This window comes from Scyliorhinus torazame, chromosome 14 (genome assembly GCF_047496885.1).
Source record: "Scyliorhinus torazame isolate Kashiwa2021f chromosome 14, sScyTor2.1, whole genome shotgun sequence".
NCBI lineage: Eukaryota > Metazoa > Chordata > Chondrichthyes > Carcharhiniformes > Scyliorhinidae > Scyliorhinus > Scyliorhinus torazame.
This window is the reverse complement of record NC_092720.1, coordinates 173,323,185-173,350,250: the sequence shown is the minus strand read 5'-3', so window position 1 is coordinate 173,350,250 and position 27,066 is coordinate 173,323,185. Positions and strand designations below refer to the sequence as shown.

Sequence of the window (27,066 nt, the reverse complement as noted above, 5' to 3'; positions counted from 1 at the left end):
GCTCGTGACATCGAAACAAACCTGTTGGACTTTAACGTGGTATTGTAAAACTTCTTACTGTGCTCACCCCAGTCCAACGCCGGCATCTCCACATCATGAATAATATTGTGACACTTCCAAACGGAATGTGCATGAGCGAGATTGAAATAAACGGCTTACTGCAACTTATCAGCCCAATGTCGACATGCCGTACTGCATCTGAAATCGACTCCTTCAGTGTTACGACTGGTGTGGAAGTCATGCATCAGGACGAATATTAATACTTCTGATTTCATGATGATAATGGGAAGATGATTGAGAAAACGCAAAAAATGGGAGAACGGGTCTGATAGGGTAAATTATTGCCACAATTGGTTAATGCTGTCTTGTCCTGGAACTTAACAGCAGAAGACATCAGTCCCTCTGACCGCACTTCCCTGGTTTTGTTATGATAATACTTACAAATCGATTGTGGTTGGATGGGTTTGCTGACTATAAATATTTGTATGGGTGTATTTGTGTTTTTAGTGCAGAAGTCTGTACCTGTATCGTGCATTCGTGCTTTGGGATGTTATCGGAAAGCGTTGGAGAAAGGAATGGGCAGAACAAAAAAGTTACGGATGAAATTATATTCAGCCGAATAAAATAACGGATCCAGGTAAATAGGTCTGGAACCAGCAGATGCATGAAATGGTGTGTATTTTGGCGACCATGAAATATCTCAAAACAGATTCAGCTCTCGTGTTCTTTATTAAGGTCACATGCAATTGGAATATTAATTTCAAATTAACGAGCACCACATGTCATCCAAAACTAAATTATTTTTATCCAATATACGTGTCAAATTGTATGTCCAATCAATTAAAATTATACAATGGCTTTGGGTACAAAGGGACTCATTGAACCAGTATCTCTGTGTCCAGCTATCTGTAAGTCTCCCTGTCTTCCTGTCTCTTTTGTCCGCCTGTCCAACTCCCTGTCTGCTTACCAATCTATGATTTTGAATACATTACTTATGTGGCTATGGTTACGGTTGTATTAGTGAAGGGAAACTACTATGAAAAGGATGAAGCATTTTAATGATATTTTACTGCAGCTAATTAGTTCTACTTGCTGTTCAGAAGCCAGAATGTCCAGATATCTTTCTCCAGTTACACTAGTCCCTGGACAATGCTGTCCAGATGTGCTGTTCCTTAGCATCAATATCCAACCATGCAAATTCCTGGGTATCCCTGATCAGCTTCGCTGTCAGAGATGAACAATAATGAATGTGTCCTTGAACGTGACACAGTGGAAACGCGCGAATTTGAGAATCAGTGTCCGTGACAACTCGAAGGCATATCTTAAAAGAGAACCCACCAGAGTCACGTATTTCAATCCGAGCAAAAGTGAACTGATTCGGTAGATTCAGGGACGGAAGTTCGCAAGCTCCTTCAGGAGTTTAAAGATTTTTTAATGGTATTTTCCCTTGATAATTGCGTGGTTCTGAATGGTGCAACGTTTGTAAAAGTGAATTAGTACACTTCGACTTCTTTCCCAACTGTTCCTCCAACCTGAGGCCAAAGGTTTAGATGTTTACCCCCTGGAGGAGTTATCAGTTCTTGCTTAAATTTCATCTTTTTCAAAGATATTATATTGGATTCGGAAATGCATCTTTGCTTGTCTCTCTCGCTCCAGATGCTGCCAAATCTGCGGAGTTACTCCAGCACATTCTCTTTGTATTCTGGATGTTCTGAGCTTCATACGACATGCGAATGCTACTTGGTCACCAAGGAAATAATTTCGTCATTGTGCAAAAAAATGTTGTTCGTTAATAATAATGAAAATGAGAAACATGATCGGCAGGTGTGTCTGACAATGAACATGGCATGTTCCCCTCTCCTGACCGCGAACCGGGAAGCAACAGTTTAAACCAGGGAAATAACTTCTTGCTTAGGTGCACATACCATTTCAATGAATACTTTATAGACACGTTGCTGACAGGGCGGCACGGTAGCACAGTGGTTAGCACTATTACTTCACAGCTCCAGGTTTGATTCCATGCTTGAATCAATGTCTGTGCGGAGTCTGCTCGTTCTCCCGTGCCTGCGCCAGTTTCCTCCGCGTGCTCTGGTTTCCTCCCACAGTCCAAAGATTTGCAGTTGGAATGGCCATGTTGAATTGCCCTTAGTGTCCAAAAAATGTTAGGTGGGGTTATGGGGATAGGGAGCAGGTGTGGCCTTAAATAGGACGCTCTTTCCAAGGGCCGGTGCAGACTCGATGGGCCGAATGGCCTCCCTCTGCGCTGTAAGTTCTATGAACTATGAATATAAATATTGTATCTCGGTAGACAATAAACAAATCAATTAGCAAAGGAAAGGCGTTGGGAGATGCATTTGCTCCTTGCAATTTCCAGTCGTCTCTCTCTCTCTGTTTTTATATTCATTCATCCGGCATCCTGGACTGATTCTGATGAGTGCAAACAGAATTACTGTTCGTCCGCTTTCATAACGAAATACTCACCACTTTCTTTTGTCTGTTCCTCGTTAGTATAGTGGTGAGTATCCCCGCCTGTCACGCGGGAGACCGGGGTTCAATTCCCCGACGGGGAGGTTAGTTCGTTTTGAGATTTATTATTTTCAACGCCTCATTCATTTTCAAACAGATGCAAAGAAATTGCTAAAGTAGCAAATTAATCCCGACAGTGCGAAAGGTGGTCATTCGGCCCGAGGCTGATCCCCGCCGAACCTACATATCTTTGGACCCTAAGGCGCAATTGTAGCATGGCCAGTCCACCGAACGTACACTTCTTTGGACTGTGGGAGGCAACCTGAGGAAAACCACGAAGACACGGGAAGAATGTGCAAAACTCCACAGCGACAATAACCCAAAGGCGGAATTTACCTAGGCACCCTGGTGCTGTCAGGCAGCAGGGCTACCCATTGCGCCACCATGTGACCCCAAGCTTGGTTTCTGATAAACGTTAGCATTCAGCAGTAATATTTTCATGGTTGACCATGTCAAAGAGCAATCAGCCTGGAGTGACCGAATTACACTCTGGTGGAGATTCACGGCGCTGATGCGAATTCTGCTCCTGTGCCTCATGTCTATGTAATTAATTGTTTTAAACATATTAAGTTCCTTCGGAACGGATCTGAGAGGAATGATTCCACACCTTTCAACAAATGAGTTGCTTTTGTAAATATCGTTCAGCTGCATGTATTCATTAAATTTCTATCGGAAATTTTAAATAACCGAAGGAACTAATAACAAGAACTCAATGTCACAAGTAGGCTTCAACGAAGTTGCTGTGAAATCCCCGAGTCGCAACATTCCGGCGCCTGTTCAGGGAGGCCGGTACGGGAGTTGTACCCGCGCTGCTGGCATTGTTCTACACTTAAGTCAGCTATTTAGCAGACTATGCTAAACCTACATGACTTATGCCGGCCCTTTGTGACGATTAGGAGACTTTCACAGTAACTTCATTGCATTGTTGATGTAAGCCTTCTTGTGACACTGATAAAGAATATATTTCAGTCATAAAGAGAGCTTCAGGGCACAGGACAGGGACATTTAAAGACGTTTTCTAAGAATTGATGTAGCTACTGATATCCGGCTGGTGTTAATTTTCCTGTTTTTCTTCCCCTTCTTTTTAAATGGTGCTGTTATATTTGCCACCCTATAATCTTTAGGACCTGCTCTATAGAATTTTAGAAGATTGTTACAGTGCCACTTCCTTTACTACTCTGGGATGGAGATTATCAGGCCGCGGTGATTTGCCAACCTTTAACTTCATTAATTTTCCTAACACCATTTTTTAAAACATAAACTATTTTTCTTGAATTCCACCCTCTCACGATACCCGTGGTTCCCACACATTACTGAGAGGATATCTGTGCACACCGTTGTGAAGGCAGAACCAAAGTGAGTTTGATTATTCTATCACTTCTTTCTGCCACGTTTTAATTTCCTGGCTTCAGACAGTATGGAACATACATTTGTCTTTATATTTTAAAAATCTTTTAATTCTTCTTATTTTCAACATGTTCATCAAATAAACAACAAAAGAAAACAAACAAAACAAATGTTTTGATCTCCCAAATAGCATCCTATTGAGTACAGATCAAAACATCATCCGGAAAATCCAAGTAAAAAGCAAAGAAAAATTAATAATTCAGCAGTAAACCGTGTACTCAAGAACAACAATAACCCCAAACACCCTCCCCCACCCTAATGTTCAATGCAGCCAATTCTCAACAGTGCAGAATTGTAGAACTCTTCCTTCATCCTCTCAGCTCAAACTTCACCTCCTGGAGACTCATAAATATCATTAGATCCCCCCGCCAAGCCGAGGCACAAGGCGGAGACACTGACCACAACTGAACAAGACCCTCCTCCGGGCAATCAACGAGGTGAAGACTAAAACATCTTCACAAGCACCCAGCTGCATCCCTGGACGGTCCAACACAATGAAGCTGACTTCGAGGGGCCTTGGTTCCACGTCCTTGTGCACTAACACTGAGATGACAATGCAAACCTCCCTCCAATACTTCTCCAGCTTCGGATAGGACCAAAATATATGTAGGTCATTTGTGAGGCTCCTTCCACATCGCTCATATACATCCTTCACTCCTTTAAAGAGTTAGCTCATCCACACCCTCGTGAGGTGCTCCCAATGAACGACCTTCAGCTGTATCAGCTCCAACGATGCGCACGAGATGGAGGCATTCACCCTCCGGAACACCTCACACAACAAACCATCTTCCACAACCTCCCGCAACTCATCCTCCCACTTGGTTTTGATCACCTCCATGGACTCCACATCTCCCCCAGAATCCTTCCAAAGACGGCTGACACCACCCCCTTCCTCGTTCCCCCTGCCGTCAATACCTCTGCCAACAATGAGGTGGCCGGTGCTATCAAGAAGCTCTGAAGCTCCTTCCGAGCAAAGTCCTGGAGCTGCAGGTCCCTAACCCGTCCCCTTGCCCTAGTCTATATTGTCCCCCAACTCTTTCAAACTCGTAAAACATTCCCCCAGGAACAGGTCTTTTAATACGCTGACCCCCTTCTCCTGCCATCTCCGAAAGCTCCCGCTCAGCTTCCCTGTCGCAAATGTATAGTTTCCCCTAATCTGCATCTTCCCTGACCCCGCCCCCAGTTTAAAGTGCTATTTCAACTGCCTCCAAATCTTCAATGTTGCTGCACCACAGTACTGCCAGAGTATTTCTCCGGGGCCTTCGGGAGCAGCGCTGTTGCCAACGCACTCAATCCAGAGCCCCTGCACAGACCCTTCTCCATTCTACCCCATTGGGGCTCCCCCTTCCAAGCCAACTCCTCACCTTCTCGGCATTCTCTATCCGATAGTAACATAACAAATGTATCCCCCCTGCTTGTCGCCCTCTCTGCAGAACCACCTTCCTAACACTGGCTAACTTTCCCCCGCCCCTACCCCTTCACCATAAATAAACAAGAAAACAGTAAGAAGTCTTGCAACACCAGGTTAAAGTCCAACAGATTTGTTTCGATGTCACTAGCTTTCGGAGCGCTGCTCCTTCCTCCTTTACCTGAGGAAGGAGCTGCGCTCTGAAAGCTAGTGACATCGAAACAAACCTGTTGAACTTTAACCTGGTGTTGCAAGACTTCTTACTGTGCTCACCCCAGTCCAACGCCGGCATCTCCACATCATAAATAAACAAGGTGATCAAAAATCTTCGGCAAAGAGTCCGGCAGCCGCTGAAGGAAAAACAAAAATAGCGGCATCATATTCATTTTAATCACGAGCACCTGACTTGCCAGTGAGAGAGGAAGGTTATGGCACCTTGCCAAATCCGCATGTGGCATATGGCGAGTGGATTACAGTTTCTAAATATATTCATGTGCGAAACCCTACCAACTGTCCTGGCTTGACACAATTCACCCCTCTTTAACCTCGGGTTACTCCATCTCTGGATCTGTAAAGATTTAATCACCTGCTAATGCTCGCATTCCAAGCATTGTCTGGCATCTTTGAATCTGTCTATGTATATGTTTCTGGAACATACCTCTTCATTCACCTGAGGAAGGAGCAGCGCTCCGAAAGCTCGTGACATCGAAACAAACCTGTTGGACTTTAACGTGGTATTGTAAAACTTCTTACTGTGCTCACCCCAGTCCAACGCCGGCATCTCCACATCATGAATAATATTGTGACACTTCCAAACGGAATGTGCATGAGCGAGATTGAAATAAACGGCTTACTGCAACTTATCAGCCCAATGTCGACATGCCGTACTGCATCTGAAATCGACTCCTTCAGTGTTACGACTGGTGTGGAAGTCATGCATCAGGACGAATATTAATACTTCTGATTTCATGATGATAATGGGAAGATGATTGAGAAAACGCAAAAAATGGGAGAACGGGTCTGATAGGGTAAATTATTGCCACAATTGGTTAATGCTGTCTTGTCCTGGAACTTAACAGCAGAAGACATCAGTCCCTCTGACCGCACTTCCCTGGTTTTGTTATGATAATACTTACAAATCGATTGTGGTTGGATGGGTTTGCTGACTATAAATATTTGTATGGGTGTATTTGTGTTTTTAGTGCAGAAGTCTGTACCTGTATCGTGCATTCGTGCTTTGGGATGTTATCGGAAAGCGTTGGAGAAAGGAATGGGCAGAACAAAAAAGTTACGGATGAAATTATATTCAGCCGAATAAAATAACGGATCCAGGTAAATAGGTCTGGAACCAGCAGATGCATGAAATGGTGTGTATTTTGGCGACCATGAAATATCTCAAAACAGATTCAGCTCTCGTGTTCTTTATTAAGGTCACATGCAATTGGAATATTAATTTCAAATTAACGAGCACCACATGTCATCCAAAACTAAATTATTTTTATCCAATATACCTGTCAAATGGTATGTCCAATCAATTAAAATTATACAATGGCTTTGGGTACAAAGGGACTCATTGAACCAGTATCTCTGTGTCCAGCTATCTGTAAGTCTCCCTGTCTTCCTGTCTCTTTTGTCCGCCTGTCCAACTCCCTGTCTGCTTACCAATCTATGATTTTGAATACATTACTTATGTGGCTATGGTTACGGTTGTATTAGTGAAGGGAAACTACTATGAAAGGGATGAAGCATTTTAATGATATTTTACTGCAGCTAATTAGTTCTACTTGCTGTTCAGAAGCCAGAATGTCCAGATATCTTTCTCCAGTTACACTAGTCCCTGGACAATGCTGTCCAGATGTGCTGTTCCTTAGCATCAATATCCAACCATGAAATTCCTGGGTATCCCTGATCAGCTTCGCTGTCAGAGATGAACAATAATGAATGTGTCCTTGAACGTGACACAGTGGAAACGCGCGAATTTGAGAATCAGTGTCCGTGACAACTCGAAGGCATATCTTCAAAGAGAACCCACCAGAGTCACGTATTTCAATCCGAGCAAAAGTGAACTGATTCGGTAGATTCAGGGACGGAAATTCGCAAGCTCCTTCAGGAGTTTAAAGATTTTTTAATGGTATTTTCCCTTGATAATTGCGTGGTTCTGAATGGTGCAACGTTTGTAAAAGTGAATTAGTACACTTCGACTTCTTTCCCAACTGTTCCTCCAACCTGAGGCCAAAGGTTTAGATGTTTACCCCCTGGAGGAGTTATCAGTTCTTGCTTAAATTTAATATTTTTCAAAGATATTATATTGGATTCGGAAATGCATCTTTGCTTGTCTCTCTCGCTCCAGATGCTGCCAAATCTGCGGAGTTACTCCAGCACATTCTCTTTGTATTCTGGATGTTCTGAGCTTCATACGACATGCGAATGCTACTTGGTCACCAAGGAAATAATTTCGTCATTGTGCAAAAAAATGTTGTTCGTTAATAATAATGAAAATGAGAAACATGATCGGCAGGTGTGTCTGACAATGAACATGGCATGTTCCCCTCTCCTGACCGCGAACCGGGAAGCAACAGTTTAAACCAGGGAAATAACTTCTTGCTTAGGTGCACATACCATTTCAATGAATACTTTATAGACACGTTGCTGACAGGACGGCACGGTAGCACAGTGGTTAGCACTATTACTTCACAGCTCCAGGTTTGATTCCATGCTTGAATCAATGTCTGTGCGGAGTCTGCTCGTTCTCCCGTGCCTGCGCCAGTTTCCTCCGCGTGCTCTGGTTTCCTCCCACAGTCCAAAGATTTGCAGTTGGAATGGCCATGTTGAATTGCCCTTAGTGTCCAAAAAATGTTAGGTGGGGTTATGGGGATAGGGAGCAGGTGTGGCCTTAAATAGGACGCTCTTTCCAAGGGCCGGTGCAGACTCGATGGGCCGAATGGCCTCCTTCTGCGCTGTAAGTTCTATGAACTATGAATATAAATATTGTATCTCGGTAGACAATAAACAAATTAATTAGCAAAGGAAAGGCGTTGGGAGATGCATTTGCTCCTTGCAATTTCCAGTCGTCTCTCTCTCTCTGTTTTTATATTCATTCATCCGGCATCCTGGACTGATTCTGATGAGTCCAAACAGAATTGCTGTTCGTCCGCTTTAATAACGAAATACTCACCCTTTTTTTTTGTCTGTTAGTCGTTAGTATAGTGGTGAGTATCTCCGCCTGTCACGCGGGACACCGGGGTTCAATTCCCCGACGGGGAGGTTAGTTCGTTTTGAGATTTATTATTTTCAACGCCTCATTCATTTTCAAACAGATGCAAAGAAATTGATAAAGTAGCAAATCAATCCCGACAGTGCGAAAGGTGGTCATTCGGCCCGAGGCTAGTCCCCGCCGAACCTGCATATTTTTGGACCCGAAGGCGCAATTGTGGCATGGCCAGTCCAGCGAACGTACACTTCTTTGGACTGTGGGAGGCAACCTGAGGAAAACCACGAAGACACGGGAAGAATGTGCAAAACTCCACAGCGACAATAACCCGAAGGCGGAATTGACCGAGGCACACTGGTGCTGTCAGGCAACAGGGCTACCCATTGCGCCACCATGTGACCCCAAGCTTGATTTCTGATAAACGTTAGCATTCAGCAGTAATATTTTCATGGTTGACTATGTCAAAGAGCAATCAGCCTGTAGTGACCGAATTACACTCTGGTGGAGATTCACGACGCTGATGCGAATTCTGCTCCTGTGCCTCATGTCTATGTAATTAATTGTTTTAAACATATTAAATTCCTTCGGAACGGATCTGAGAGGAATGATTCCACACCTTTCAACAAATGAGTTGCTTTTGTAAATATCGTTCAGCTGCATGTATTCATTAAATTTCTATCGGAAATTTTAAATAACCGAAGGAACTAATAACAAGAACTCAATGTCACAAGTAGGCTTCAAGAAGTTACTGTGAAATCGCCTAGTCGCCACATTCCGGCGCCTGTTCAGGGAGGCCGGTACGGGAGTTGTACCTGCGCTGCTGGCATTGTTCTACACTTAAGTCAGCTATTTAGCACACTATGCTAAAGCTACATGATTTATGCTGGCCCTTTGTGACGATTAGGAGACTTTCACAATAACTTCATTGCAGTGTTGATGTACGCTTTCTTGTGACACTGATAAAGAACATATTTCAGTCATAAAGAGAGCTTCAGGGCACAGGACAGGGACATTTAAAGACGTTTTCTAAGAATTGATGTAGCTACTGATACCCTGCTGGTGTTAATTTTCCTCTTTTTCTTCCCCTTCTTTTTAAATGGTGCTGTTATATTTGCCACCCTATAATCTTTAGGACCTGCTCTATAGAATTTTAGAAGATTGTTACAGTGCCACTTCCTTTACTACTCTGGGATGGAGATTATCAGGCCGCAGTGATTTGCCAACCTTTAACTTCATTAATTTTCCTAACACCATTTTTTAAAACATAAACTATTTTACTTGAATTCCACCCTCTCACGATACCCGTGGTTCCCACACATTTCTGAGAGGATATCTGTGCACACCGTTGTGAAGGCAGAACCAAAGTGAGTTTGATTATTCTATCACTTCTTTCTGCCACGTTTTAATTTCCTGGCTTCAGACAGTATGGAACATACATTTGTCTTTATATTTTAAAAATCTTTTAATTCTTCTTATTTTCAACATGTTCATCAAACAAACAACAAAAGAAAACAAACAAAACAAATGTTTTGATCTCCCAAATAGCATCCTATTGAGTACAGATCAAAACATCATCCGGAAAATCCAAGTAAAAAGCAAAGAAAAATTAATAATTCAGCAGTAAACCGTGTACTCAAGAACAACAATAACCCCAAACACCCTCCCCACGCTAATGTTCAATGCAACCAATTCTCAACAGTGCAGAATTGTAGAACTCTTCCTTCATCCCCTCAGCTCAAACTTCACCTCCTGGAGACTCATAAATATCAGTAGATCCCCCCGGCAAGCCGAGACACAAGGCGGAGACACTGACCACAACTGAACAAGACCCTCCTCCGGGCAATCAACGAGGTGAAGACTAAAACATCTTCACAAGCACCCAGCTGCATCCCTGGACGGTCCAACACACTGAAGCTGACTTCGAGGGGCCTTGGTTCCACGTCCTTGTGCACTAACACTGAGATGACAATGCAAACCTCCCTCCAATACTTCTCCAGCTTCGGATAGGACCAAAATATATGTAGGTCATTTGTGAGGCTCCTTCCGCATCGCTCAGATACATCCTTCACTCCTTTAAAGAGTCAGCTCATCCACACCCCCGTGAGCTGCTCCCAATAAACGACCTTCAGCTGTATCAGCTCCAACGATGCGCACGAGGTGGAGGCTTTCACCCTCCGTAACACCTCTCACAACAAACCATCTTCCACAACATCCCGCAACTCATCCTCCCACTTGGTTTTGATCACCTCCGTGGACTCCACATCTCTCCCAGAATCCTTCCAAAGATGGCTGACACCACCCCCTTCCTCGTTCCCCCTGCTGTCAATACCTCTGCCAACAATGAGGTGGCCGGTGCTATCAAGAAGCTCTGAAGCTCCTTCCGAGCCAAGTCCTGGAGCTGCAGGTACCTAACCCGTCCCCTTGCCCTCATCTATATTGTCCCCCAACTCTTTCAAACTCGTAAAACATTCCCCCAGGAACAGGTCTTTTAATACGCTGACCCCCTTCTCCTGCCATCTCCGAAAGCTCCCGCCCAGCTTCCCTGGCGCAAATGTATAGTTTCCCCTAATCTGCATCTTTCCTGACCCCGCCCCCAGTTTAAAGTGCTATTTCAACTGCCTCCAAATCTTCAATGTTGCTGCACCACAGTACTGCCAGAGTATTTCTCCGGGGCCTTCGGGAGCAACGCTGTTTCCAACGCACTCAATCCAGAGCTCCTGCACAGACCCTTCTCCATTCTACCCCATTGGGGCTCCCCCTTCCAAGCCAACTCCTCACCTTCTCGGCATTCTCTATCCAATAGTAACATAACAAATTTATCCCCCCTGCTTGTCGCCCTCTCTGCAGAACCACCTTCCTAACACTGGCTAACTTTCCCCCGCCCCTACCCCTTCACCATAAATAAACAAGAAAACAGTAAGAAGTCTTTCAACACGAGGTTAAAGTCCAACAGGTTTGTTTCGATGTCACCAGCTTTCGGAGCGCTGCTCCTTCCTCCTTTACCTGAGGAAGGAGCAGCGCTCTGAAAGCTAGTGACATCGAAACAAACCTGTCGGACTTTAACCTGGTGTTGCAAGACTTCTGACTGTGCTCACCCCAGTCCAACGCCGGTATCTCCACATCATAAATAAACAAGGTGATCAAAAATCTTCGGCAAAGAGTCCGGCAGCCGCTGAAGGAAAAACAAAAATTGCGGCATCATATTCATTTTAATCACCTGCACCTGACTTGCCTGTGACAGAGGAAGGTTATGGCACCTTGCCAAATCCGCTTGTGGCATATGGCGAGTGGATTACAGTTTCTAAATATATTCCTGTGCGAAATCCTACCAACTGTCCTGGCTTGACACAATTCACACCTCTTTAACCTCGGGTTACTCCATCTCTGGATCTGTAAAGATTTAATCACCGGCTAATGCTCGCATTCCAAGCATTGTCTGGCATCTTTGAATCTGTCTACATATATGTTTCCGGGCCATCCCTCTTCATTCACCTGAGGAAGGAGCAGCGCTCCGAAAGCTAGTGACATCGAAACAAACCTGTTGGACTTTAACCTGGTGTTGTAAAACTTCTTACTGTGCTCACCCCAGTCCAACGCCGGCATCTCCACATCATGAATAATATTGTGACACTTCCAAACGGAATGTGCGTGAGCGAGATTGAAATAAACGGTTTACTGCAACTTATCAGCCCAATGTAGACATGCCGTACTGCATCTGAAATTGACTCCTTCAGTGTTACGACTGGTGTGGAAGTCATGCATCAGGACGAATATTAATACTTCTGATTTCATGATGAAAATGGGAAGATAATTGACAAAACGCAAAAAATGGGAGAACGGGTCTGATAGGGTAAATTATTGCCACAATTGGTTAATGCTGTCTTGTCCTGGAACTTAACAGCAGAAGACATCAGTCCCTCTGACCGCACTTCCGTGGTTTTGTTCTGATAATACGTACAAATCGATTGTGGTTGGATGGGTTTGCTGACTATAATTATTTGTATGGGTGTATTTGTGTTTTTAGTGCAGAAGCCTGTACCTGTATCGTGCATTCGTGCATTGGGATGTTATCGGAAAGCGTGGGAGAAAGGAATGGGCAGAACAAAAAAGTTACGGATGAAATCATATTCAGCCGAATAAAATAACGGATCCAGGTAAATAGGTCTGGAACCAGCAGATGCATGAAATGGTGTGTATTTTGGCGACCATGAAATATCTCAAAACAGATTCAGCTCTCGTGTTCTTTATTAAGGTCACATGCAATTGGAATATTAATTTCAAATTAACGAGAACCACATGTCGTCCAGAACTAAATTATTTTTATCCAATATACGTGTCAAATTGTATGTCCAATCAATTAAAATTATACAATGGCTTTGGGTACAAAGGGACTCATTGAACCAGTATCTCTGTGTCCAGCTATCTGTAAGTCTCCCTGTCTTCCTGTCTCTTTTGTCCGCCTGTCCAACTCTCTGTCTGCTTACCAATCTATGATTTTGAATACATTACTTATGTGGCTATGGTTACGGTTGTATTAGTGAAGGGAAACTACTATGAAAAGGATGAAGCATTTTAATGATATTTTACTGCAGCTAATTAGTTCTACTTGCTGTTCAGAAGCCAGAATGTCCAGATATCTTTCTCCAGTTACACTAGTCCCTGGACAATGCTGTCCAGATGTGCTGTTCCTTAGCATCAATATCCAACCATGCAAATTCCTGGGTATCCCTGATCAGCTTCGCTGTCAGAGATGAACAATAATGAATGTGTCCTTGAACGTGACACAGTGGAAACGCGCGAATTTGAGAATCAGTGTCCGTGACAACTCGAAGGCATATCTTCAAAGAGAACCCACCAGAGTCACGTAATTCAATCCGAGCAAAAGTGAACTGATTCGGTAGATTCAGGGACGGAAGTTCGCAAGCTCCTTCAGGAGTTTAAAGATTTTTTAATGGTATTTTCCCTTGATAATTGCGTGGTTCTGAATGGTGCAACGTTTGTAAAAGTGAATTAGTACACTTCGACTTCTTTCCCAACTGTTCCTCCAACCTGAGGCCAAAGGTTTAGATGTTTACCCCCTGGAGGAGTTATCAGTTCTTGCTTAAATTTAATCTTTTTCAAAGATATTATATTGGATTCGGAAATGCATCTTTGCTTGTCTCTCTCGCTCGAGATGCTGCCAAATCTGCGGAGTTACTCCAGCACATTCTCTTTGTATTCTGGATGTTCTGAGCTTCATACGACATGCGACTGCTACTTGGTCACCAAGGAAATAATTTCGTCATTGTGCAAAAAAATGTTGTTCGTTAATAATAATGAAAATGAGAAACATGATCGGCAGGTGTGTCTGACAATGAACATGGCATGTTCCCCTCTCCTGACCGCGAACCGGGAAGCAACAGTTTAAACCAGGGAAATAGCTTCTTGCTTAGGTGCACATACCATTTCAATGAATACTTTTTAGACACGTTGCTTACAGGGCGGCACGGTAGCACAGTGGTTAGCACTATTACTTCACAGCTCCAGGTTTGATTCCATGCTTGAATCAATGTCTGTGCGGAGTCTGCTCGTTCTCCCGTGCCTGCGCCAGTTTCCTCCGCGTGCTCTGGTTTCCTCCCACAGTCCAAAGATTTGCAGTTGGAATGGCCATGTTGAATTGCCCTTAGTGTCCAAAAAATGTTAGGTGGGGTTATGGGGATAGGGAGCAGGTGTGGCCTTAAATAGGACGCTCTTACCAAGGGCCGGTGCAGACTCGATGGGCCGAATGGCCTCCCTCTGCGCTGTAAGTTCTATGAACTATGAATATAAATATTGTATCTCGGTAGACAATAAACAAATCAATTAGCAAAGGAAAGGCGTTGGGAGATGCATTTGCTCCTTGCAATTTCCAGTCGTCTCTCTCTCTCTGTTTTTATATTCATTTAGCCGGCATCCTGGACTGATTCTGATGAGTCCAAACAGAATTACTGTTCGTCCGCTTTCATAACGAAATACTCACCACTTTCTTTTGTCTGTTCCTCGTTAGTATAGTGGTGAGTATCCCCGCCTGTCACGCGGGAGACCGGGGTTCAATTCCCCGACGGGGAGGTTAGTTCGTTTTGAGATTTATTATTTTCAACGCCTCATTCATTTTCAAACAGATGCAAAGAAATTGATAAAGTAGCAAATCAATCCCGACAGTGCGAAAGGTGGTCATTCGGCCCGAGGCTAATCCCCGCCGAACCTGCATATTTTTGGAGCCTAAGGCGCAATTGTGGCATGGCCAGTCCACCGAACGTACACTTCTTTGGACTGTGGGAGGCAACCTGAGGAAAACCACGAAGACACGGGAAGGATGTGCAAAACTCCACAGCGACAATAACCCGAAGGCGGAATTGACCGAGGCACACTAGTGCTGTCAGGCAGCAGGGCTACCCATTGCGCCACCATGTGACCCCAAGCTTGATTTCTGAAAAACGTTAGCATTCAGCAGTAATATTTTCATGGTTGACTATGTCAAAGAGCAATCAGCCTGTAGTGACCGAATTACACTCTGGTGGAGATTCACGGCGCTGATGCGAATTCTGCTCCTGTGCCTCATGTCTATGTAATTAATTGTTTTAAACATATTAAATTCCTTCGGAACGGATCTGAGAGGAATGATTCCACACCTTTCAACAAATGAGTTGCTTTTGTAAATATCGTTCAGCTGCATGTATTCATTAAATTTCTATCGGAAATTTTAAATAACCGAAGGAACTAATAACAAGAACTCAACGTCACAAGTAGGCTTCAACGAAGTTACTGCGAAATCCCCTAGTCGCCACATTCTGGCGCCTGTTCAGGGAGGCCGGTACGGGAGTTGTACCCGCGCTGCTGGCATTGTTCTACACTTAAGTCAGCTATTTAGCAGACTATGCTAAACCTACATGACTTATGCTGGCCCTTTGTGACGATTAGGAGACTTTCACAGTAACTTCATTGCAGTGTTGATGTACGCTTTCTTGTGACACTGATAAAGAATATATTTCAGTCATAAAGAGAGCTTCAGGGCACAGGACAGGGACATTTAAAGACGTTTTCTAAGAATTGATGTAGCTACTGATACCCTGCTGGTGTTAATTTTCCTATTTTTCTTCCCCTTCTTTTTAAATGGTGCTGTTATATTTGCCACCCTATAATCTTTAGGACCTGCTCTATAGAATTTTAGAAGATTGTTACAGTGCCACTTCCTTTACTACTCTGGGATGGAGATTATCAGGCCGCGGTGATTTGCCAACCTTTAACTTCATTAATTTTCCTAACACCATTTTTTAAAACATAAACTATTTTACTTGAATTCCACCCTCTCACGATACCCGTGGTTCCCACACATTTCTGAGAGGATATCTGTGCACACCGTTGTGAAGGCAGAACCAAAGTGAGTTTGATTATTCTATCACTTCTTTCTGCCACGTTTTAATTTCCTGGCTTCAGACAGTATGGAACATACATTTGTCTTTATATTTTAAAAATCTTTTAATTCTTCTTATTTTCAACATGTTCATCAAACAAACAACAAAAGAAAACAAACAAAACAAATGTTTTGATCTCCCAAATAGCATCCTATTGAGTACAGATCAAAACATCATCCGGAAAATCCAAGTAAAAAGCAAAGAAAAATTAATAATTCAGCAGTAAACCGTGTACTCAAGAACAACAATAACCCCAAACACCCTCCCCACGCTAATGTTCAATGCAACCAATTCTCAACAGTGCAGAATTGTAGAACTCTTCCTTCATCCCCTCAGCTCAAACTTCACCTCCTGGAGACTCATAAATATCAGTAGATCCCCCGCCAAGCCGAGGCACAAGGCGGAGACACTGACCACAACTGAACAAGACCCTCCTCCGGGCAATCAACGAGGTGAAGACTAAAACATCTTCACAAGCACCCAGCTGCATCCCTGGACGGTCCAACACACTGAAGCTGACTTCGAGGGGCCTTGGTTCCACGTCCTTGTGCACTAACACTGAGATGACAATGCAAACCTCCCTCCAATACTTCTCCAGCTTCGGATAGGACCAAAATATATGTAGGTCATTTGTGAGGCTCCTTCCACATCGCTCAGATACATCCTTCACTCCTTTAAAGAGTCAGCTCATCCACACCCTCGTGAGCTGCTCCCAATAAACGACCTTCAGCTGTATCAGCTCCAACGATGCGCACGAGGTGGAGGCTTTCACCCTCCGTAACACCTCTCACAACAAACCATCTTCCACAACATCCCGCAACTCATCCTCCCACTTGGTTTTGATCACCTCCGTGGACTCCACATCTCTCCCAGAATCCTTCCAAAGATGGCTGACACCACCCCCTTCCTCGTTCCCCCTGCTGTCAATACCTCTGCCAACAATGAGGTGGCCGGTGCTATCAAGAAGCTCTGAAGCTCCTTCCGAGCCAAGTCCTGGAGCTGCAGGTACCTAACCCGTCCCCTTGCCCTCATCTATATTGTCCCCCAACTCTTTCAAACTCGTAAAACATTCCCCCAGGAACAGGTCTTTTAATACGCTGACCCCCTTCTCCTGCCATCTCCGAAAGCTCCCGCCCAGCTTCGCTGGCGCAAATGTATAGTTTCCCCTAATCTGCATCTTCCCTGACCCCGCCCCCAGTTTAAAGTGCTATTTCAACTGCCTCCAAATCTTCAATGTTGCTGCACCACAGTACTGCCAGAGTATTTCTCCGGGGCCTTCGGGAGCAACGCTGTTTCCAACGCACTCAATCCAGAGCTCCTGCACAGACCCTTCTCCATTCTACCCCATTGGGGCTCCCCCTTCCAAGCCAACTCCTCACCTTCTCGGCATTCTCTATCCAATAGTAACATAACAAATTTATCCCCCCTGCTTGTCGCCCTCTCTGCAGAACCACCTTCCTAACACTGGCTAACTTTCCCCCGCCCCTACCCCTTCACCATAAATAAACAAGAAAACAGTAAGAAGTCTTTCAACACGAGGTTAAAGTCCAACAGGTTTGTTTCGATGTCACCAGCTTTCGGAGCGCTGCTCCTTCCTCCTTTACCTGAGGAAGGAGCAGCGCTCTGAAAGCTAGTGACATCGAAACAAACCTGTCGGACTTTAACCTGGTGTTGCAAGACTTCTGACTGTGCTCACCCCAGTCCAACGCCGGTATCTCCACATCATAAATAAACAAGGTGATCAAAAATCTTCGGCAAAGAGTCCGGCAGCCGCTGAAGGAAAAACAAAAATTGCGGCATCATATTCATTTTAATCACCTGCACCTGACTTGCCTGTGACAGAGGAAGGTTATGGCACCTTGCCAAATCCGCTTGTGGCATATGGCGAGTGGATTACAGTTTCTAAATATATTCCTGTGCGAAATCCTACCAACTGTCCTGGCTTGACACAATTCACACCTCTTTAACCTCGGGTTACTCCATCTCTGGATCTGTAAAGATTTAATCACCGGCTAATGCTCGCATTCCAAGCATTGTCTGGCATCTTTGAATCTGTCTATATATATGTTTCCGGGCCATCCCTCTTCATTCACCTGAGGAAGGAGCAGCGCTCCGAAAGCTAGTGACATCGAAACAAACCTGTTGGACTTTAACCTGGTGTTGTAAAACTTCTTACTGTGCTCACCCCAGTCCAACGCCGGCATCTCCACATCATGAATAATATTGTGACACTTCCAAACGGAATGTGCGTGAGCGAGATTGAAATAAACGGTTTACTGCAACTTATCAGCCCAATGTAGACATGCCGTACTGCATCTGAAATTGACTCCTTCAGTGTTACGACTGGTGTGGAAGTCATGCATCAGGACGAATATTAATACTTCTGATTTCATGATGAAAATGGGAAGATAATTGACAAAACGCAAAAAATGGGAGAACGGGTCTGATAGGGTAAATTATTGCCACAATTGGTTAATGCTGTCTTGTCCTGGAACTTAACAGCAGAAGACATCAGTCCCTCTGACCGCACTTCCGTGGTTTTGTTCTGATAATACGTACAAATCGATTGTGGTTGGATGGGTTTGCTGACTATAAATATTTGTATGGGTGTATTTGTGTTTTTAGTGCAGAAGCCTGTACCTGTATCGTGCATTCGTGCATTGGGATGTTATCGGAAAGCGTGGGAGAAAGGAATGGGCAGAACAAAAAAGTTACGGATGAAATCATATTCAGCCGAATAAAATAACGGATCCAGGTAAATAGGTCTGGAACCAGCAGATGCATGAAATGGTGTGTATTTTGGCGACCATGAAATATCTCAAAACAGATTCAGCTCTCGTGTTCTTTATTAAGGTCACATGCAATTGGAATATTAATTTCAAATTAACGAGAACCACATGTCGTCCAGAACTAAATTATTTTTATCCAATATACGTGTCAAATTGTATGTCCAATCAATTAAAATTATACAATGGCTTTGGGTACAAAGGGACTCATTGAACCAGTATCTCTGTGTCCAGCTATCTGTAAGTCTCCCTGTCTTCCTGTCTCTTTTGTCCGCCTGTCCAACTCTCTGTCTGCTTACCAATCTATGATTTTGAATACATTACTTATGTGGCTATGGTTACGGTTGTATTAGTGAAGGGAAACTACTATGAAAAGGATGAAGCATTTTAATGATATTTTACTGCAGCTAATTAGTTCTACTTGCTGTTCAGAAGCCAGAATGTCCAGATATCTTTCTCCAGTTACACTAGTCCCTGGACAATGCTGTCCAGATGTGCTGTTCCTTAGCATCAATATCCAACCATGAAATTCCTGGGTATCCCTGATCAGCTTCGCTGTCAGAGATGAACAATAATGAATGTGTCCTTGAACGTGACACAGTGGAAACGCGCGAATTTGAGAATCAGTGTCCGTGACAACTCGAAGGCATATCTTCAAAGAGAACCCACCAGAGTCACGTATTTCAATCCGAGCAAAAGTGAACTGATTCGGTAGATTCAGGGACGGAAGTTCGCAAGCTCCTTCAGGAGTTTAAAGATTTTTTAATGGTATTTTCCCTTGATAATTGCGTGGTTCTGAATGGTGCAACGTTTGTAAAAGTGAATTAGTACACTTCGACTTCTTTCCCAACTGTTCCTCCAACCTGAGGCCAAAGGTTTAGATGTTTACCCCCTGGAGGAGTTATCAGTTCTTGCTTAAATTTAATCTTTTTCAAAGATATTATATTGGATTCGGAAATGCATCTTTGCTTGTCTCTCTCGCTCCAGATGCTGCCAAATCTGCGGAGTTACTCCAGCACATTCTCTTTGTATTCTGGATGTTCTGAGCTTCATACGACATGCGACTGCTACTTGGTCACCAAGGAAATAATTTCGTCATTGTGCAAAAAAATGTTGTTCGTTAATAATAATGAAAATGAGAAACATGATCGGCAGGTGTGTCTGACAATGAACATGGCATGTTCCCCTCTCCTGACCGCGAACCGGGAAGCAACAGTTTAAACCAGGGAAATAGCTTCTTGCTTAGGTGCACATACCATTTCAATGAATACTTTTTAGACACGTTGCTTACAGGGCGGCACGGTAGCACAGTGGTTAGCACTATTACTTCACAGCTCCAGGTTTGATTCCATGCTTGAATCAATGTCTGTGCGGAGTCTGCTCGTTCTCCCGTGCCTGCGCCAGTTTCCTCCGCGTGCTCTGGTTTCCTCCCACAGTCCAAAGATTTGCAGTTGGAATGGCCATGTTGAATTGCCCTTAGTGTCCAAAAAATGTTAGGTGGGGTTATGGGGATAGGGAGCAGGTGTGGCCTTAAATAGGACGCTCTTTCCAAGGGCCGGTGCAGGCTCGATGGGCCGAATGGCCTCCCTCTGCGCTGTAAGTTCTATGAACTATGAATATAAATATTGTATCTCGGTAGACAATAAACAAATCAATTAGCAAAGGAAAGGCGTTGGGAGATGCATTTGCTCCTTGCAATTTCCAGTCGTCTCTCTCTCTCTGTTTTTATATTCATTCATCCGGCATCCTGGACTGATTCTGATGAGTGCAAACAGAATTACTGTTCGTCCGCTTTCATAACGAAATACTCACCACTTTCTTTTGTCTGTTCCTCGTTAGTATAGTGGTGAGTATCCCCGCCTGTCACGCGGGAGACCGGGGTTCAATTCCCCGACGGGGAGGTTAGTTCGTTTTGAGATTTATTATTTTCAACGCCTCATTCATTTTCAAACAGATGCAAAGAAATTGATAAAGTAGCAAATCAATCCCGACAGTGCGAAAGGTGGTCATTCGGCCCGAGGCTAATCCCCGCCGAACCTGCATATTTTTGGAGCCTAAGGCGCAATTGTGGCATGGCCAGTCCACCGAACGTACACTTCTTTGGACTGTGGGAGGCAACCTGAGGAAAACCACGAAGACACGGGAAGAATGTGCAAAACTCCACAGCGACAATAACCCGAAGGCGGAATTGACCGAGGCACACTAGTGCTGTCAGGCAGCAGGGCTACCCATTGCGCCACCATGTGACCCCAAGCTTGATTTCTGAAAAACGTTAGCATTCAGCAGTAATATTTTCATGGTTGACTATGTCAAAGAGCAATCAGCCTGTAGTGACCGAATTACACTCTGGTGGAGATTCACGGCGCTGATGCGAATTCTGCTCCTGTGCCTCATGTCTATGTAATTAATTGTTTTAAACATATTAAATTCCTTCGGAACGGATCTGAGAGGAATGATTCCACACCTTTCAACAAATGAGTTGCTTTTGTAAATATCGTTCAGCTGCATGTATTCATTAAATTTCTATCGGAAATTTTAAATAACCGAAGGAACTAATAACAAGAACTCAACGTCACAAGTAGGCTTCAACGAAGTTACTGCGAAATCCCCTAGTCGCCACATTCTGGCGCCTGTTCAGGGAGGCCGGTACGGGAGTTGTACCCGCGCTGCTGGCATTGTTCTACACTTAAGTCAGCTATTTAGCAGACTATGCTAAACCTACATGACTTATGCTGGCCCTTTGTGACGATTAGGAGACTTTCACAGTAACTTCATTGCAGTGTTGATGTAAGCCTTCTTGTGACACTGATAAAGAATATATTTCAGTCATAAAGAGAGCTTCAGGGCACAGGACAGGGACATTTAAAGACGTTTTCTAAGAATTGATGTAGCTACTGATATCCGGCTGGTGTTAATTTTCCTATTTTTCTTCCCCTTCTTTTTAAATGGTGCTGTTATATTTGCCACCCTAAAATCTTTAGGACCTGCTCTATAGAATTTTAGAAGATTGTTACAGTGCCACTTCCTTTACTACTCTGGGATGGAGATTATCAGGCCGCGGTGATTTGCCAACCTTTAACTTCATTAATTTTCCTAACACCATTTTTTAAAACATAAACTATTTTACTTGAATTCCACCCTCTCACGATACCCGTGGTTCCCACACATTTCTGAGAGGATATCTGTGCACACCGTTGTGAAGGCAGAACCAAAGTGAGTTTGATTATTCTATCACTTCTTTCTGCCACGTTTTAATTTCCTGGCTTCAGGCAGTATGGAACATACATTTGTCTTTATATTTTAAAAATCTTTTAATTCTTCTTATTTTCAACATGTTCATCAAATAAACAACAAAAGAAAACAAACAAAACAAATGTTTTGATCTCCCAAGTAGCATCCTATTGAGTACAGATCAAAACATCATCCGGAAAATCCAAGTAAAAAGCAAAGAAAAATTAATAATTCAGCAGTAAACCGTGTACTCAAGAACAACAATAACCCCAAACAAACTCCCCCACCCGAATGTTCAATGCAACCAATTCTCAACAGTGCAGAATTGTAGAACTCTTCCTTCATCCCCTTCAGCTCAAACTTCACCTCCTGGAGACTCATAAATATCAGTAGATCCCCCCGCCAAGCCGAGGCACAAGGCGGAGACACTGACCACAACTGAACAAGACCCTCCTCCGGGCAATCAACGAGGTGAAGACTAAAACATCTTCACAAGCACCCAGCTGCATCCCTGGACGGTCCAACACACTGAAGCTGACTTCGAGGGGCCTTGGTTCCACGTCCTTGTGCACTAACACTGAGATGACAATGCAAACCTCCCTCCAATACTTCTCCAGCTTCGGATAGGACCAAAATATATGTAGGTCATTTGTGAGGCTCCTTCCGCATCGCTCAGATACATCCTTCACTCCTTTAAAGAGTTAGCTCATCCACACCCTCGTGAGGTGCTCCCAATAAACGACCTTCAGCTGTATCAGCTCCAACGATGCGCACGAGGTGGAGGCATTCACCCTCCGGAACACCTCACACAACAAACCATCTTCCACAACCTCCCGCAACTCATCCTCCCACTTGGTTTTGATCACCTCCGTGGACTCCACATCTCTCCCAGAATCCTTCCAAAGATGGCTGACACCACCCCCTTCCTCGTTCCCCCTGCTGTCAATACCTCTGCCAACAATGAGGTGGCCGGTGCTATCAAGAAGCTCTGAAGCTCCTTCCGAGCAAAGTCCTGGAGCTGCAGGTACCTAACCCGTCCCCTTGCCCTAGTCTATATTGTCCCCCAACTCTTTCAAACTCGTAAAACATTCCCCAGGAACAGGTCTTTTAATACGCTGACCCCCTTCTCCTGCCATCTCCGAAAGCTCCCGCCCAGCTTCCCTGGCGCAAACGTATAGTTTCCCCTAATCTGCATCTTCCCTGACCTCGCGCCCAGTTTAAAGTGCTATTTCAACTGCCTCCAAATCTTCAATGTTGCTGCACCACAGTACTGCCAGAGTATTTCTCCGGGGCCTTCGGGAGCAGCGCTGTTGCCAACGCACTCAATCCAGAGCCCCTGCACAGACCCTTCTCCATTCTACCCCATTGGGGCTCCCCCTTCCAAGCCAACTCCTCACCTTCTCGGCATTCTCTATCCAATAGAAACAGAACAAATTTATCCCCCCTGCTTGTCGCCCTCTCTGCAGAACCACCTTCCTAACACTGGCTAACGTTCCCCCGTCCCTACCCCTTCACCATAAATAAACAAGAAAACAGTAGGAAGTCTTGCAACACCAGGTTAAAGTCCAACAGATTTGTTTCGATGTCACTAGCTTTCGGAGCGCTGCTCCTTCCTCCTTTACCTGAGGAAGGAGCTGCGCTCCGAAAGCTAGTGACATCGAAGCAAACCTGTTGGACTTTAACGTGGTGTTGTAAAACTTCTTACTGCGTTTACCCCAGTCCAACGCCGGCATCTCCACATCATGAATAATATTGTGACACTTCCAAACGGAATGTGCGTGAGCGAGATTGAAATAAACGGCTTACTGCAACTTATCAGCCCAATGTAGACATGCCGTACTGCATCTGAAATTGACTCCTTCAGTGTTACGACTGGGGTGGAAGTCATGCATCAGGACGAATATTAATACTTCTGATTTCATGATGAAAATGGGAAGATGATTGAGAAAACGCAAAAAATGGGAGAACGGGTCTGATCGGGTAAATTATTGCCACAATTGATTAATGCTGTCTTGTCCTGGAACTTAACAGCAGAAGACATCAGTCCCTCTGACCGCACTTCCGTGGTTTTGTTATGATAATACTTACAAATCGATTGTGGTTGGATGGGTTTGCTGACTATAAATATTTGTATGGGTGTATTTGTGTTTTTAGTGCAGAAGTCTGTACCTGTATCGTGCATTCGTGCATTGGGATGTTATCGGAAAGCGTGGGAGAAAGGAATGGGCAGAACAAAAAAGTTACGGATGAAATCATATTCAGCCGAATAAAATAACGGATCCAGGTAAATAGGTCTGGAACCAGCAGATGCATGAAATGGTGTGTATTTTGGCGACCATGAAATATCTCAAAACAGATTCAGCTCTCGTGTTCTTTATTAAGGTCACATGCAATTGGAATATTAATTTCAAATTAACGAGAACCACATGTCATCCAAACCTAAATTATTTTCATCCAATATACCTGTCAAATGGTATGTCCAATCAATTAAAATTATACAATGGCTTTGGGTACAAAGGGACTCATTGAACCAGTATCTCTGTGTCCAGCTATCTGTAAGTCTCCCTGTCTTCCTGTCTCTTTTGTCCGCCTGTCCAACTCCCTGTCTGCTTACCAATCTATGAATTTGAATACATTACTTATGTGGCTATGGTTACGGTTGTATTAGTGAAGGGAAACTACTATGAAAAGGATGAAGCATTTTAATGATATTTTACTGCAGCTAATTAGTTCTACTTGCTGTTCAGAAGCCAGAATGTCCAGATATCTTTCTCCAGTTACACTAGTCCCTGGACAATGCTGTCCAGATGTGCTGTTCCTTAGCATCAATATCCAACCATGCAAATTCCTGGGTACCCCTGATCAGATTCGCTGTCAGAGATGAACAATAATGAATGTGTCCTTGAACGTGACACAGTGGAAACGAGCGAATTTGAGAATCAGTGTCCGTGACAACTCGAAGGCATATCTTCAAAGAGAACCCACCAGAGTCACGTATTTCAATCCGAGCAAAAGTGAACTGATTCGGTAGATTCAGGGACGGAAGTTCGCAAGCTCCTTCAGGAGTTTAAAGATTTTTTAATGGTATTTTCCCTTGATAATTGCGTGGTTCTGAATGGTGCAACGTTTGTAAAAGTGAATTAGTACACTTCGACTTCTTTCCCAACTGTTCCTCCAACCTGAGGCCAAAGGTTTAGATGTTTACCCCCTGGAGGAGTTATCAGTTCTTGCTTAAATTTAATCTTTTTCAAAGATATTATATTGGATTCGGAAATGCATCTTTGCTTGTCTCTCTCGCTCCAGATGCTGCCAAATCTGCGGAGTTACTCCAGCACATTCTCTTTGTATTCTGGATGTTCTGAGCTTCATACGACATGCGACTGCTACTTGGTCACCAAGGAAATAATTTCGTCATTGTGCAAAAAAATGTTGTTCGTTAATAATAATGAAAATGAGAAACATGATCGGCAGGTGTGTCTGACAATGAACATGGCATGTTCCCCTCTCCTGACCGCGAACCGGGAAGCAACAGTTTAAACCAGGGAAATAGCTTCTTGCTTAGGTGCACATACCATTTCAATGAATACTTTATAGACACGTTGCTTACAGGGCGGCACGGTAGCACAGTGGTTAGCACTATTACTTCACAGCTCCAGGTTTGATTCCATGCTTGAATCAATGTCTGTGCGGAGTCTGCTCGTTCTCCCGTGCCTGCGCCAGTTTCCTCCGCGTGCTCTGGTTTCCTCCCACAGTCCAAAGATTTGCAGTTGGAATGGCCATGTTGAATTGCCCTTAGTGTCCAAAAAATGTTAGATGGGGTTATGGGGATAGGGAGCAGGTGTGGCCTTAAATAGGACGCTCTTTCCAAGGGCCGGTGCAGACTCGATGGGCCGAATGGCCTCCCTCTGCGCTGTAAGTTCTATGAACTATGAATATAAATATTGTATCTCGGTAGACAATAAACAAATCAATTAGCAAAGGAAAGGCGTTGGGAGATGCATTTGCTCCTTGCAATTTCCAGTCGTCTCTCTCTCTCTGTTTTTATATTCATTCATCCGGCATCCTGGACTGATTCTGATGAGTGCAAACAGAATTACTGTTCGTCCGCTTTCATAACGAAATACTCACCACTTTCTTTTGTCTGTTCCTCGTTAGTATAGTGGTGAGTATCCCCGCCTGTCACGCGGGAGACCGGGGTTCAATTCCCCGACGGGGAGGTTAGTTCGTTTTGAGATTTATTATTTTCAACGCCTCATTCATTTTCAAACAGATGCAAAGAAATTGATAAAGTAGCAAATCAATCCCGACAGTGCGAAAGGTGGTCATTCGGCCCGAGGCTAATCCCCGCCGAACCTGCATATTTTTGGAGCCTAAGGCGCAATTGTGGCATGGCCAGTCCACCGAACGTACACTTCTTTGGACTGTGGGAGGCAACCTGAGGAAAACCACGAAGACACGGGAAGAATGTGCAAAACTCCACAGCGACAATAACCCGAAGGCGGAATTGACCGAGGCACACTAGTGCTGTCAGGCAGCAGGGCTACCCATTGCGCCACCATGTGACCCCAAGCTTGATTTCTGAAAAACGTTAGCATTCAGCAGTAATATTTTCATGGTTGACTATGTCAAAGAGCAATCAGCCTGTAGTGACCGAATTACACTCTGGTGGAGATTCACGGCGCTGATGCGAATTCTGCTCCTGTGCCTCATGTCTATGTAATTAATTGTTTTAAACATATTAAATTCCTTCGGAACGGATCTGAGAGGAATGATTCCACACCTTTCAACAAATGAGTTGCTTTTGTAAATATCGTTCAGCTGCATGTATTCATTAAATTTCTATCGGAAATTTTAAATAACCGAAGGAACTAATAACAAGAACTCAACGTCACAAGTAGGCTTCAACGAAGTTACTGCGAAATCCCCTAGTCGCCACATTCTGGCGCCTGTTCAGGGAGGCCGGTACGGGAGTTGTACCCGCGCTGCTGGCATTGTTCTACACTTAAGTCAGCTATTTAGCAGACTATGCTAAACCTACATGACTTATGCTGGCCCTTTGTGACG

At 44.1% G+C, this 27,066-nt stretch overlaps 4 non-coding genes across 4 annotated transcripts; all 4 read left to right on the top strand.

The window, feature by feature from the left end:
* The first annotated feature begins 2,498 nt into the window (after nt 1–2,498).
* trnad-guc (transfer RNA aspartic acid (anticodon GUC)) lies at nt 2,499–2,570 on the top strand. The gene has a single exon. It is a non-coding gene; the product is annotated as a tRNA-Asp (tRNA).
* Nucleotides 2,571–14,567: 11,997 nt separating this feature from the next.
* Nucleotides 14,568–14,639, top strand: trnad-guc (transfer RNA aspartic acid (anticodon GUC)). Its single transcript has one exon. It is a non-coding gene; the product is annotated as a tRNA-Asp (tRNA).
* Nucleotides 14,640–20,600: 5,961 nt separating this feature from the next.
* Nucleotides 20,601–20,672, top strand: trnad-guc (transfer RNA aspartic acid (anticodon GUC)). The gene has a single exon. It is a non-coding gene; the product is annotated as a tRNA-Asp (tRNA).
* A 5,475-nt stretch (nt 20,673–26,147) lies between these two features.
* Nucleotides 26,148–26,219, top strand: trnad-guc (transfer RNA aspartic acid (anticodon GUC)). Its single transcript has one exon. It is a non-coding gene; the product is annotated as a tRNA-Asp (tRNA).
* Nucleotides 26,220–27,066: the final 847 nt, after the last annotated feature.